Consider the following 12,774-nt stretch of genomic DNA (forward strand, 5'->3'; position numbering starts at 1 on the left):
AGTTGGCAAAAAGTATTATAGAACATGGAAATGCCTGGGAAATTAATTTATGTTTTTTTTATTCTTTTTTAAAGATACAAATTATACTCATTATGATGTGTGATGCTGGTGTGAATGAAGCACTTCCCTGCAAGACCCTCTGTTTATTTTTAATAAGCTAGTATTGTTAATTAAGGTCAGTACCTTGGTTGTTCCGAGAGAGAGAGAGAGAGAGAGTGTGTGTGTGTGTGTGTCTGTGTGTCTGTGTGTTTTCTGTCTGTGATATGTTTTTTTTTTCCTTGCTTCAGCTGAGAGATCCTGTCCCCAGGGCCTGACAGGACTGGAGGTATATACTGTAGAGTGCCACGGGCTGGGTGTGTCATTGGGTCGGAGGGCGGAGGATTTTTAGATTATAAAATCAGTTTTCTGAAGAACTGAAAACCTTATTTTGTTAAAATAACAATAACTATACAATAACCATTCATTGGGTATTACAGCATAAAAAATACAATGGATGTACGCATAACATTGGTTTAAGTAATGAAAAAATGTCACAGCAGAAAGAAGAGTTTAAAGAGGCCTTGTGTCGGTCCCGCTGTTCCCCTGTTTCCCCTGTGGTGATGTTCAATTTAACAGTATTGATCCTGACTCTCTCTAGAAATGCACAGTTTACTGTGTAGTTTACACTCTGTAGACATAGACACAGTATAACTGAATAAAACAATTTAATGTTAGTTGTTATTACGCATATTGTTTCACATACCGACAAACAGAAGCATGAAATTAAACAAATATGAGGGGAGTTCCAGTCAAACCAGAACTGTTTTTTGATTTTGTTGAATAGCCGGTCTTATGCCTGATGCCCTTCCTGACGTGACCTTCCCAATTTTTTATCTGGGTTTGGGACCAGCACAGCATCCATAGCCTGGGGTTTAGGCATTAGGTGGGAATTGAACCCAGGCCATCCACATGGCAGGTGCAAAACCTACCACTGAGCAAATACCTTTAATTCTTTATGTAATCCCGTTACTCAAATGCACTTATTCCAGCATTTCGCTAATGCTACGATTCCTTCAAAGTTTTCTCAGTATGCCCTGATTAGACTGCCTACTAATGTCTGAAATGCTGGCCTCCCAGGAACTCCTTTTATGGCCCTTTCCTTTAATGGAAAAAATGGCCTTGTAACAAGTAACAGTAACAAAGGAGCAGGACAATTCACGACCTCATGATGCCCACAGCACCACTTGCATATTACAGGAACTTGGCCTTGAGTTATTGTCACATCCCCAGTAGAGTCCTGACCTCACACCGAGCAATTTCCACATGTTTGGGCCATTAAAGGAGCTCCTGGGAGTCCCTGTTAGAGGTGAACACTATTGACTTCTCAGATGATTGGTCAGAAGCTATACCAGTAGTGTCTGCTTTGAGACAAATTACAGATTGATATAATGTGTTCTTTCTAGTATTTTACAATTTCTATAGCAGCAGCTTACAAAAAGACTTGTATTGTATAGTGGATATTGATACGGCATTTACAGGCTAAAAGAAGCGAAGGTTTGGGTGGAGTCTCAAGTGTTGGCACTTGGTAAACAGTAAAGCTGTGACTACATTTTCTACCAAGCTGTTTTATTGTCTTGTAAACTGCGAGAGAGAGAGAGAGAGAGAGAGAGAGAGAGAGACTGGTTATGGGATGACTACGGGGTGTTTATAGCTGTTGTAATGTATGATAACAGGAACTATCACAGATGTTCCACAACATTGAAGATGACTATAAATGGATATAAATATGACAGGCTTTTTTAAAATCCATAATAAATCATAGGTACATTGTGTTAGTGTGACAGGAATGAAAGGTATCAGAATGTGGTGTCAATGGTAAATAATCAGCTTCAGGGTGTCCACACATCACATTGTCTTCATGTTAATTATTTTTCCTATAACAGCATGACTCTAAGTGCTTCATTTCTTATTTATTATATTATTGTGCATGATCATACAGCAGGATATTTATCATTGGTCCTGTCTTGTTCCATGTGGAAAGACTGAGCTCACTTTAGCTTGTATGGCTGTGCTAGCCTCAGCATTAGGTCAGCTGAGTGAGTGCTAACCTAATTTAATGGCTAATCGCTGTTGTTCTCTCTCTCTCTCTCTCTTTCTCTCTCTCTCTCAAATTGAGTCGCTGTGGCTGCTCTTTCTGTTTAAATGCTTTATGGCTGTTGATGATTGTCTGGTCTTTCAGGAACTGTCTCACATTCTTCCTTGGTTACACTTTTAATTAAAATAACAGAATGATCAGAGTATCCAAACTATATATGGTATGCAGTAATGCATGGATTCTTGGGTGTACTGTTCGCATGATATAATGATGTATGTGTGTATTAGATTAGTCTGTGCAACCTCATGATTAGCATTTTATTTTTATTTATTTATTTATAACCCAGACTCGGTGTTGCTAGGCTGTGTGCGTGGGTATGGGAGACAGACTGATTTATGAATATTCAGAAGAATTGATTTCACTTTTAAGTGTCTAATGAGCTCTAGTTTCACTTCTGGCAGGGTTTTATACATGCAATTTAGAAATTGTGGTTTCGGGAAAACACACACACACACACCCTCTATGGCGTTTTGGATTATATTGGAACAATGTTATATTGGACAGGGATTTCTTTGTTCAAAATGAATTCTGATATTAAGGGTGTAGAGAGACAGGATTGTTCCATATTAGCAGTTGGGGTTTGAGGGTTGAGGGGATTGCCATTATATTGTTTTTGTGATTGTCATTTTTGGTGTGCTTGCACAGGAGTATTGATTTCACACAGCTGAGGAAGTGCTTTAAGAATCATTCAGCTCACATTGCAGTCCCTTTTTATGTTCTTACAGGCGAACCAGAGTATGTGTTGGGTAAAGGTATGTACTGTAGGCCGAGTTTGCACGCATTGATTGGCTTGTGGTGAAGTGATGCTGTATTGGTTCCTCGAGACAAAGCGCATCGTGCCATCATCGTGGTCATGTTTCGTCAGGGTTAGCATTATAACATAAAAGCTTAAAATACTCATAAACTAAGAGCAGCACAGAAATATGTACAGTAAACACTCCCTTTGCTGGTGGTCAATATCTTGTTATAATTTCAACATCGCGACAGTTGTGTGGCTGTGAAATGGTCAAGCTGAAGGATACAGTAACTCATATGAGCAGAAAAGCATCTCAGAATGCACAAAACACCAAAAGTACTGAAGTAGTGTAGATGCAGTATAACCAACATTAGGCTCAATTCTGTCGTCCAGAGACAGGAATCTGTGGCTATCATGGGCACAAGCTCAACTGGAGAGTTGTAAAGTAGGGAAAAGAGATCTCAACTGGGACTTTTTTGTCCCAGTTCACTATTGTCCAGTTTTGGCAAGCCTGTTACCTGAAGCTTTTTACCCGAGGTGAAAGTAGTTTTAAATTCTTACTGGGACTTTATAGCCAGGTGGTAAGATCAAGCGCCAACATGGAGGGTTCAGAGGCAATTCGGACCAACTTAGAAGCAGTTACTAGAAAGTGTTGTTTAGGGTGAAATAACATTAGCAGATGTGTATGTGTGTGGGTTTTTTTTCCCCTGAAAGTGCTTCCATGACTGGTTTTAAATGTGGATTTTGGCAAGTATCCCTCTTTCCGGTACTACATACTGCCAAAGTACTGAACAATACCAGCCAATGTCATGCATGCTTTTGCCCTGTATCTGTACTGTATGACTCTGCATTGTGATGATAATTGGATAACTGCATAAATGAGCAGGTGAAGTGGTGTTCCTATTATAGTAGATATACACTGGATGTATTGTTTATATTGCTGAGTATCCTTTACTAAAATATTTTCATATATAGTAAAGACTTTTATAGAAACTTTAGCCACAAGTCTCTTGGTTGTTAGGTATTTCTTATATTTGTGAGATTAGTAGATAAGAATAAATCTTGTTGCAGTTTACTGCTCCTGCAGAACTATCTTCAGCCTGATGTTTGAGAGTAATCTTGCTGAGTCAATCCGTGCACATTAATGAGAACCTTAAAACCTTAAAAAAGAATATTCAATTATTTGTCACATGAACTTTACAACACAGTGAAATGTCTTCTTCGCATATCCCAATTAGGAAACTGGGGTCAGAGCGCAGGGTCAGCCAGCTTACAGAACCCCTGGAGCAGATAGGGTTAAGGGCCTTGCTCAAGGGCTAAACCTGGCGATGCTGGGGCTCAAACCCCCGACCTTCCGATCAGAAACCCAGTAACCCACAGCCTTAATCGACTGAGCCACCACTGCTCCAAAAAAGCTGTCACTCCTTAATTTGCTGTCTAAGCCCTGATGAGTATTGACAAGCTGTGCTATGGTGTTAAATGCATTATTTATAGTGAAGGACACAAGCTCTGATTCCACAAGCACAGTTTAACAATGTGTAAATTTAAAGTTAATTATCCCCAAACCATTTCAAAAGTGTTTTTGGTAGAGCCTTGGACTGGAGATCTGAAGGTAAAGTAAAATTAGCTTTATTGTTAGCCGAGAAGCAGCTACAACATATCCTTTATTCTCCTGTAATGAATTCAGTCTCCATAGCAGCAGAGTTCAGGTTGGATGGCTGCTGCTCAAGGCTTTGCTATGACGAGGCCTGCTAAGATAATTGGTGAGCAGCAGTCAATGAACAGCAGCAATACAGGTCCATATGACTGACAGCGTAACGGAATGAAATGCTTCGGTCGGACCAGAGTCACTGATTATCATGCACACATGCACACGCACACATGCACACACACTCACACATATAAAAGCACATTATCTGCAGGGAAAATTAAAAAACAAAACTAGAGGTGTTGCTTGTTCTGCATACAACAAAAGTTTTTTCCCCCTTTTTCCCTATCACACTGTGCCTCCCCAGAGCTTCTTATGTCCTAATTTTTTAAAAATTAATTTTTCATAAAAAAAAGAAAAAAGAAAAAAAGACATACAATATAAATTTCATTTAATGTTCAATTAATTGTCCAGCCCTACTGTATATTTATTAGATTATTATAATGTAATATGTTGGATGTACGAGAAAGAGAGAGAGAGAGAGAGAGAGACTGGTTAGGGGAAATCGAATGATCCCGTAAGAAATAATGGAAACACAAATTATTCGTTCCACAGCCCAAAAAAATAAATACATACAAAAAATTAACACAAAAAAATAAAACCTTACCATTGAAAACAATAGTGACAGAGCAGTGTTTTTGTGTAGAGGAGAGAGAAAGAATGTGTGTGTGTCTGTGAAGGCGAAAGTAGGAGGAGTGTGTGTGTATGTGTGTATGTATGTGTGTGTGTGTGTGTGTGTGTGTGTGTGTGTGTGTGGCACGGTATCCAAGCATCCGGCCGCGTATAGACACAGAGCATTCTGAGCCTTGAGCAGAGAGAGAAAATGGATTTTTAACTTTTTTAATGAGACTTGCTTTTGCTTTACATGCACACACGCATACAGACACAAAATAAAATATGTTTTACGCACACACGTGGTCACAGTATTATAGTAAACAGTAGACGCATGCACGGGATGTTGATAATACCAGTAAGAGACACACTAAGACCCAGCAGGGGAGCCGATTTAACCACAATTCCGCAGCGCAAGAGAGAGGAAAACCGATGGCTTAGTTGTTATCATGAAAACAAGAAGCGAATGTGTGATGCATGATACTCGGTACTTGTAAACCAAGACTTGTCCGTTTTCCAAGTCAGAATTTATTAAAAATCTTTGCTCGTTTTGTGGAACACTCACAAAACGCGTTACTAGCAATCCGAGGTTTCACTCTACAGGGGTTGGACAATGAAACTGAAACACCTGGTTTTAGACCACAATAATTCATTAGTATGGTGCAGGGCCTCCTTTTGTGGCCAATACAGCATCAGTTTAGCTTGGGAATGACAGCTACAAGTCCTGCACAGTGGCCAGAGGGATTGTGAGCCATTCTTCTTGCAGAATAGAGCCCAGGTCACTACATGATGTTGGTGGAGGAAAATGTTTCCTGAATTGCTCCCCCAAAACACCCCAAAGTGGCTAAATAGTATTTAGATCTGGTGACTGTGAAGGCCACTTTCAAACCTAAAATCACAGGACTTAATGACTACAGACCAGTCGCCCTAACATCTGTGGTCATGAAGTCATTTGAAAGACTGGTGTTGGCCTATCTGAGGAACATCACAGGACCCTCACTGGACCCCCTGCAGTTTGCCTATAGAGCAAACAGGTCTGTTGATGATGCAGTCAACATGGGACTGCACTTCATCCTCCAACATCTGGACAAACCAGGGGCTTATGCAAGGGTCTTGTTTATAGACTTTTCATCAGCTTTTAATACGGTCATCCCAGCACTGCTTCAGACCAAACTAAACCAGCTCTCTGTTCCTAGCTCTATCTGTCACTGGATCACCAGCTTTCTGACAGACAGGCAGCAGCTAGTGAGACTGGGGGAATTCATGTCCAACAGCCACACCACCAATACTGGAGCCCCTCAGGGATGCGTTCTCTCCCCACTGCTCTTCTCCCTCTACACTAATGACTGCACCTCTACAGACCCCACTGTCAAGCTCCTGAAATTTGCAGATGACACCACAATCATCGGCCTCATTCAGGACGGTGACGAGTCTGCTTACAGAAGTGAGGTTAAGCAGCTGGCTGTCTGGTGCAGTCTCAACAACCTGGAGCTGAACACGCTCAAAACAGTGGAGATGATTGTGGACTTCAGGAGGAACCCACCTGCACTTCCCCCACTCACCATCATGAACAGCACTGTGACAGCAATGGAGACATTCCGGTTCCTGGGCACGACCATCTCTCAGGACCTGAAGTGGGACATTCACATTGACTCCATTGTTAAAAAGGCCCACCAGAGGTTGTATTTCCTTCGCCAGCTAAAGAAATTCAACCTGCCACAGGAGCTGCTCACACAGTTCTACTCAGCCGTCATTGAATCCGTCCTGTGCACTTCAATAACTGTCTGGTTTGGCTCAGCTACGAAAACAGACATCAGAAGACTACAAAGGACGGTTCGGACTGCTGAAAGAATTATTGGCACTGCTCTGCCCACGCCACAAGAACTGTATACATCCAGAGTGAGGAAAAGGGCTCGGAATATCACCTCACACCCAGGCCACCTTTTATTTGAACTTTTTCCTGTCGGGTCGACGCTATAGAGCACCTAACACTAGGACAGTCAGGCACAAAAACAGTTTTTTTCCCCAGGTAATCTCCCTCATGAACAGTTAAACATCAACTGTCAATAAATATATGTGCAATATTGTGTACAGTATCACAGTGCAATATACTGTATAATACCACAGATTTCAGATATTTATATAACACACCCTACTCCATTTGATGTCAAACGTTTTTTTTTTTGTTTGTTTTTTTTTGTCGTGCTGTTTTTGTCTTGTCATTTGTTTTCTGTTCTGGAAGCTCTGTCACTAAAACAAATTCCTTTTACGTGTAAGCGTACTTGGCAATAAAACTCTTCCTGATTTCTGATTCTGATGTTCATTAAACCACTCTGTCACCAGTCTTGCTCTGTGTATTGGTGCATTAACATCCTGATGTAGGGCACTGCCTTCAGGATACAATTTTTGAACCATTGGGTGCACATGGTCCTCCAGAGTGGTTCGGTAGTCCTAGTGTGTGAATGAGTGTGTGTGTGTGTATGTGAGCGTGCCCTGCGATGGATTGGCACCCTGTCCAGGGTGTACCCTGCCTTGTGCTCTACATCTCCTGGAATAGGCTCCAGGCCCCCCATGAATACAGGATTAAGTGGTACAGTATAGACGATGAGTAAGTGAGTGATCTTTAAACTAGGTGATCTGCAAACTGTATGATTTGAGTGGTAAAAACCGATATAATAAACAATCATGAGGGCAACCAACCAATTGGCATAGGTTAACCTCCTATGTGAAATTGTCTCCCAAATATTGCAGAAAAATGCAGTAGTCCAGAACACAGGACCTTCTTCCTGTATCTACTAATTAAATTGTACCTAGAACGTACACAGAACATGACACCTGTGAGCATACTGAAATGACCTTCTGTCCAATTCACACCACATGCGTGTCATTGTCATACCTTGCTCACACCCAGCAGGAACTGAACTTGCATATGTTGCATAAAGTTACAGTACATATGTTAATGAAATATCATGGGTCATTCCTTAACAGTTCATTTACATACAGTACATGATGCATGACTGAGGGGCAGTGCACATGCAGAATATTTGTTTTTACTTTTTGATTCTTTACTGTATGTTGACATAGAAAGTATTACAGTTGGAAGTAGACCAATTGGTGTTTCCAAATTCCCCGTAGTGTTTGGGTGTGCTTGTGTGCCGTACAATTGGCCTCTGGACCCTCGTCCAGGGTGTACCCCTCCTTGTGCCACGAGTCCCCTGGGATGAGCTTCAGGCTTCCCGTGACCCTGTACAGAATTAATGATATAGTGAGCGAGACCGATTAGAGATTTTGGCTAAACTGTTCACATGGACACCGATCCAAAGCTGTGTGGCTACATGTTCAAAACATTGAGATGTGTAAAGCAAACTGTGAACTGTTTAATCTGCTGGAAATATAACAGAAGAAGAAGAAATTCTTTCTCCAAATATCAATTTTAGGTTTGGCTTCAAATCTTTTTCGATAAACCTGCCTTCTGTTCTATAATTGATTATAGAAATTCAGGCTTGTCTTTTATAGTTAGATGCTTTTGTACATGTTAAATGGTGAGCCAATCAGTAAATCAAAGTAAAGAATGGTAGGAGATAGAACTGTTTTCATTGAGTTTATTGGCCAGGAATGGGAGCATCAAGTCGCACTCTCATGTGAGGCAGACATGCACAAAAGGATAGGATCAGGTGTTTACATGGTTAATGTTTTCAGTCCCTATTGAACAGATTATCAAATGTTTACATGTTGCCCCTCTTATTCAGATTGAAAATTCAATTTTGAGCGGATCGGGTCAGACTATTAAGATGGTGTTTATTGGCATTTATTCCTATTCTTAGTGGAATATTAGAGTCCATGTAAAAGTACCTAGTGTCACCATTCAGATATCTGTTGGAAAGCCCTGTAAACGTAGCCCTTAATGCAATACTTTTACTATTTTGCCGCTTTTGTAAGAGCCCTGAAAGGTTTAGCTTTTTCCCCCAGAGACCCTCTTAGTTTTGTCGATTATTAAAAATTCATTATAATTCCACAGAAATGAGCACACTATGGAGTAATGAGGCAGAGCAAGAGAGAGAGCTGAATGAAGCCAGAGAAGCACACAGTGATCTACATGCATCAGAAGAGCCTGTGATAAAAGGGAAAAACAAAGATATTATATATCTTGAGCATATAGGCTTAGCAATTTTTATTACTTGTGTGTGTGTGTGTGTGTGTGTGTGTGCATGCACTGTGTGTGATTGTAGTTATAATATGTGCCACTGTAAGGCAGCGCCACAGACTCCAGACAGCGTAGACAGCTTTGCTCTGCTGATTATCATAATTGTGTGAGGGATTCACTGGAGCTGAATGTAAACACAAAGCCCTGGAAGTGGGTGTGAAATTAAAGCGGAATTTACAACACCACCGACATGCCATAGACACGCACCAGCCAACGAGCAGAGTGTTCCTAATAGGATTTGCAGCTTAAGGAAGCAATGCTTTCTGTCACCTTCGCTGTAGAATCTTGCATGTTTAAATATTTTCTCTCTCTCTCTCTCTCTCCCTCTCTCTTTATTCCCTTCAATTTCACCTTCCCTGTTATAATGACCTGCCCAATCAGCCTAATTTTAATTTTAAGTCTCTTATAATAGCTCACATCATCAGCTGAAGTTTAATTTAAGTAATATAGTAAATGACAGGGTCCCTTAGATCTTATTCTTTAATCCAATATTTAATTATTTAAAATGATAACTAGTACTACATTAAATGATAGACAACACAATTTAATTGCTAGAGATTATATATTTGGTTAAATATTGTGGGATATTAAGAAATTTTATCAGCTTGCAAAATATGCATTTAACAGCATTTACTATAAGATTAAATATAACTTTTGCTGTATATGAATTTAATGTACAATACAGGCCAAAAGTTTGGACACGCCCTCTCCGAGCAAAGGGTGGCTATTTTGAAGAAACTAGAATATAAAACATGTTTTCAGTTATTTCACCTTTTTTTTGTTGTGTACATAACTCCACATGTGTTCATTCACAGTTTTGATGCCTTCAGTAAGAATCTACCAATGTACTGTAAATGGTCATGAAAATAAAGAAAGCGCATTAAATGAAAAGGCATGTCCAAACTTTTGGCCTGTACTGTATAAGGATGTTTAAGTCAAACAGGGACCGAAACATTTTCTCATGAATGAAGGCATACAACCAATTAACATTTACAGAAGACTTCAAGCACAGTACGGTGATTAGACTCTCAGCTGCAGTAAAACATTTAAATGGTGAAGATGTTTTAAAGAAGGTCGTACTGTACGTCTATGATTGACAAATCTCGTCTGATGTGGCTCAGAGCCAACTGAAGTAGTTCCCATGAAAGATCAGTGAGTAAAATGTCTGATCCTTGAAAATTGGCTGACAGCATCCTGAAGAAATGCATCTGTCTGTGGAAACTGTACACACAATCATTCACTAAACATCACTTGCACATTACAGAAAATCAGCTGGGAGTTGCTGCCTCATCCCCCCGTACAGGCCTGACCGGGCCATTTTAAGGAGTTCCTGGGGGGCCTGCAGGCAGTCCGATCTTGGCAGTCGCCTTTTACCTTGATGGCATCCACGCCTTACTGAAATCTTGGGATAAGTGCATTTGTGTGGCGGGAGATTATATAGAGAAATAAAGCTTCACTCTCATAAGTGTTCTGTAGTTCTGTGCCCGGTTTGACTTGAACTCCCCATGTAGATGCCAATAAATGGAAGATTTTACAAAATTGTTACAGTAGAAATGCAAATTCATTTCTGCAGCCAGAGGGTTTTGAATAATATTTGTTGGTTTACACATCATTGATTTATGAGAAAATAACACAGGGACACATGCGGCATGGTCAGGCCGCTTCATGCTTATATATTTATCAATAATTGCGCAGAACTTCTTATCTGAGGCAATACACAGCGTAAGCTCTGTGCAATATGCGTAACATGTTTGTGTCAGCACATTTATCCTGCAGCCTTTCAGTTATTGAGTTCCTTGCAGGTTTCTTGGGGAAGGGAACTGAACACCCACTAAATGATTTGGAAGCACGTGTTTTCTCATCCTAATGGATCTGTATAGTGAGGGGTATTGATGGGCAGATGGATGGATGGGTGTGTGGGAGCATGCTAGTTCAGAGGAGCAAATTAAAGCTGAGCAAGTTAGCGCGTAGGTATTACCCAAGAGAGGTAGACTGATCATCTGGTGTTAGAAAGAGATTACTGCACAGGTCAGCCATATTAAAAATCTGTCATGTAAAGGTGAAGTCCAATTTATACCAACAAATGGATCTGATTTGTACATGAGGTTTGCTTGGCATTATGCAATGCTTTTTAAAATATATCTTATACTGTATAATATTATTTTTTAAAACACTTAAAAACCTTTATATTTATTATTGTCAATATGATGCTTTTTATTTGTGTAACAAATTAGCAGATATGACTGACTGACTGACTGTTTTATCAGATCTTTTATCTGGTACAGTATGTGTTCGTGGTTCATTTGTCAGGATTTTGTCGGGATTTTATGTATTGAATGTACATTCATGTTTTTGCAGCTTTCCTGCAATTCACTGTAGCCTGTAAAGCATTGCTTTAAAAAAAAGATAACTTTTAAGATTAAAGAAGCTTCAGTCTTGCAGGGCTGGATATGAAATCTACCAAAAATATACATCAGGAGAGCAAACACATATACTGCCCTACTGTACATACAGCCTCTACAATTAAAAGCCATTATAATTGCTGTGTTTCTGTGTCTGGAGCAAGAATGAAAAAAAAAGCATTAGTAATTTTTAACATATCTGAGCTGTTATCTGTCGTTACCTATTTAACTGGCTCTTATTTAAATACTTTTTAGCCATCATGCATCCAACATTGCTGACAACTTTCTGATTGCTGCTCTCACTTTATATTCTGCCTTCATAAGGCATTTTATTGGCTTCAGAATAAAAAAAGGACTTCTTTTCAACCCTTAAGCCAAACGTTCTCATTAGCATCCCCATGCATGTATTCCAGATAAAGATCATTTCTGGCTTCAAAAGACTAAATAAAGCCTGACTCAAGGTCAATGCTGAAGAAGGGCTTATCTTTTTAGGCACAAAGCAGCCACACATTTAAAGTGGCTATGTTCTTGTTCTCCTATGGATCAGACTTTGATTAATGTGGTAAAACAGAACAGCAAAGAAAGAGAGATGGCAATGAAATAATGCTCTAGTCTTCCTCAGCTTCTTACAAAGAAAAAATCTTCAGTCTTAAATTACTCATGGTCATTCGTCTTGTTAAAAGATAAACATCAGCACTGATTTGCTCACCAGATCAGACGTAGTAAAGCATTTAACCAATCAAGGATGAGACTAAGTTTTGTAACCAATCATTATGCAGAAGGCGGGATTTATCGGAAAAGATAAGAGGCCTTAACTTCCCTTAAATTTGTAGAAAAATACTTATTCTGTTATATTTCCAGAAGAATAATTGCTTTACAATGGGCAGAACAACTTTGTGCACTTAAATCAAAGTTATATTTTAAATAAAAGCTTAGACCGAGAAAATCTTATACCATCAGCGACAATGGAAACAGTTA

General features: G+C 39.8%; 1 protein-coding gene across 2 annotated transcripts in view; it reads left to right on the forward strand.

The window, feature by feature from the left end:
• rapgef5b (Rap guanine nucleotide exchange factor (GEF) 5b) overlaps positions 1 to 12,774 on the forward strand; it is a 48,750-nt gene that overhangs the window by 21,036 nt on the left and 14,940 nt on the right. The gene's annotated exons all lie outside the window — the stretch shown is intronic.

The sequence above is a fragment of the Clarias gariepinus genome, chromosome 4 (genome assembly GCF_024256425.1).
Source record: "Clarias gariepinus isolate MV-2021 ecotype Netherlands chromosome 4, CGAR_prim_01v2, whole genome shotgun sequence".
In the NCBI taxonomy this organism is placed as follows: Eukaryota; Metazoa; Chordata; class Actinopteri; order Siluriformes; family Clariidae; genus Clarias; species Clarias gariepinus.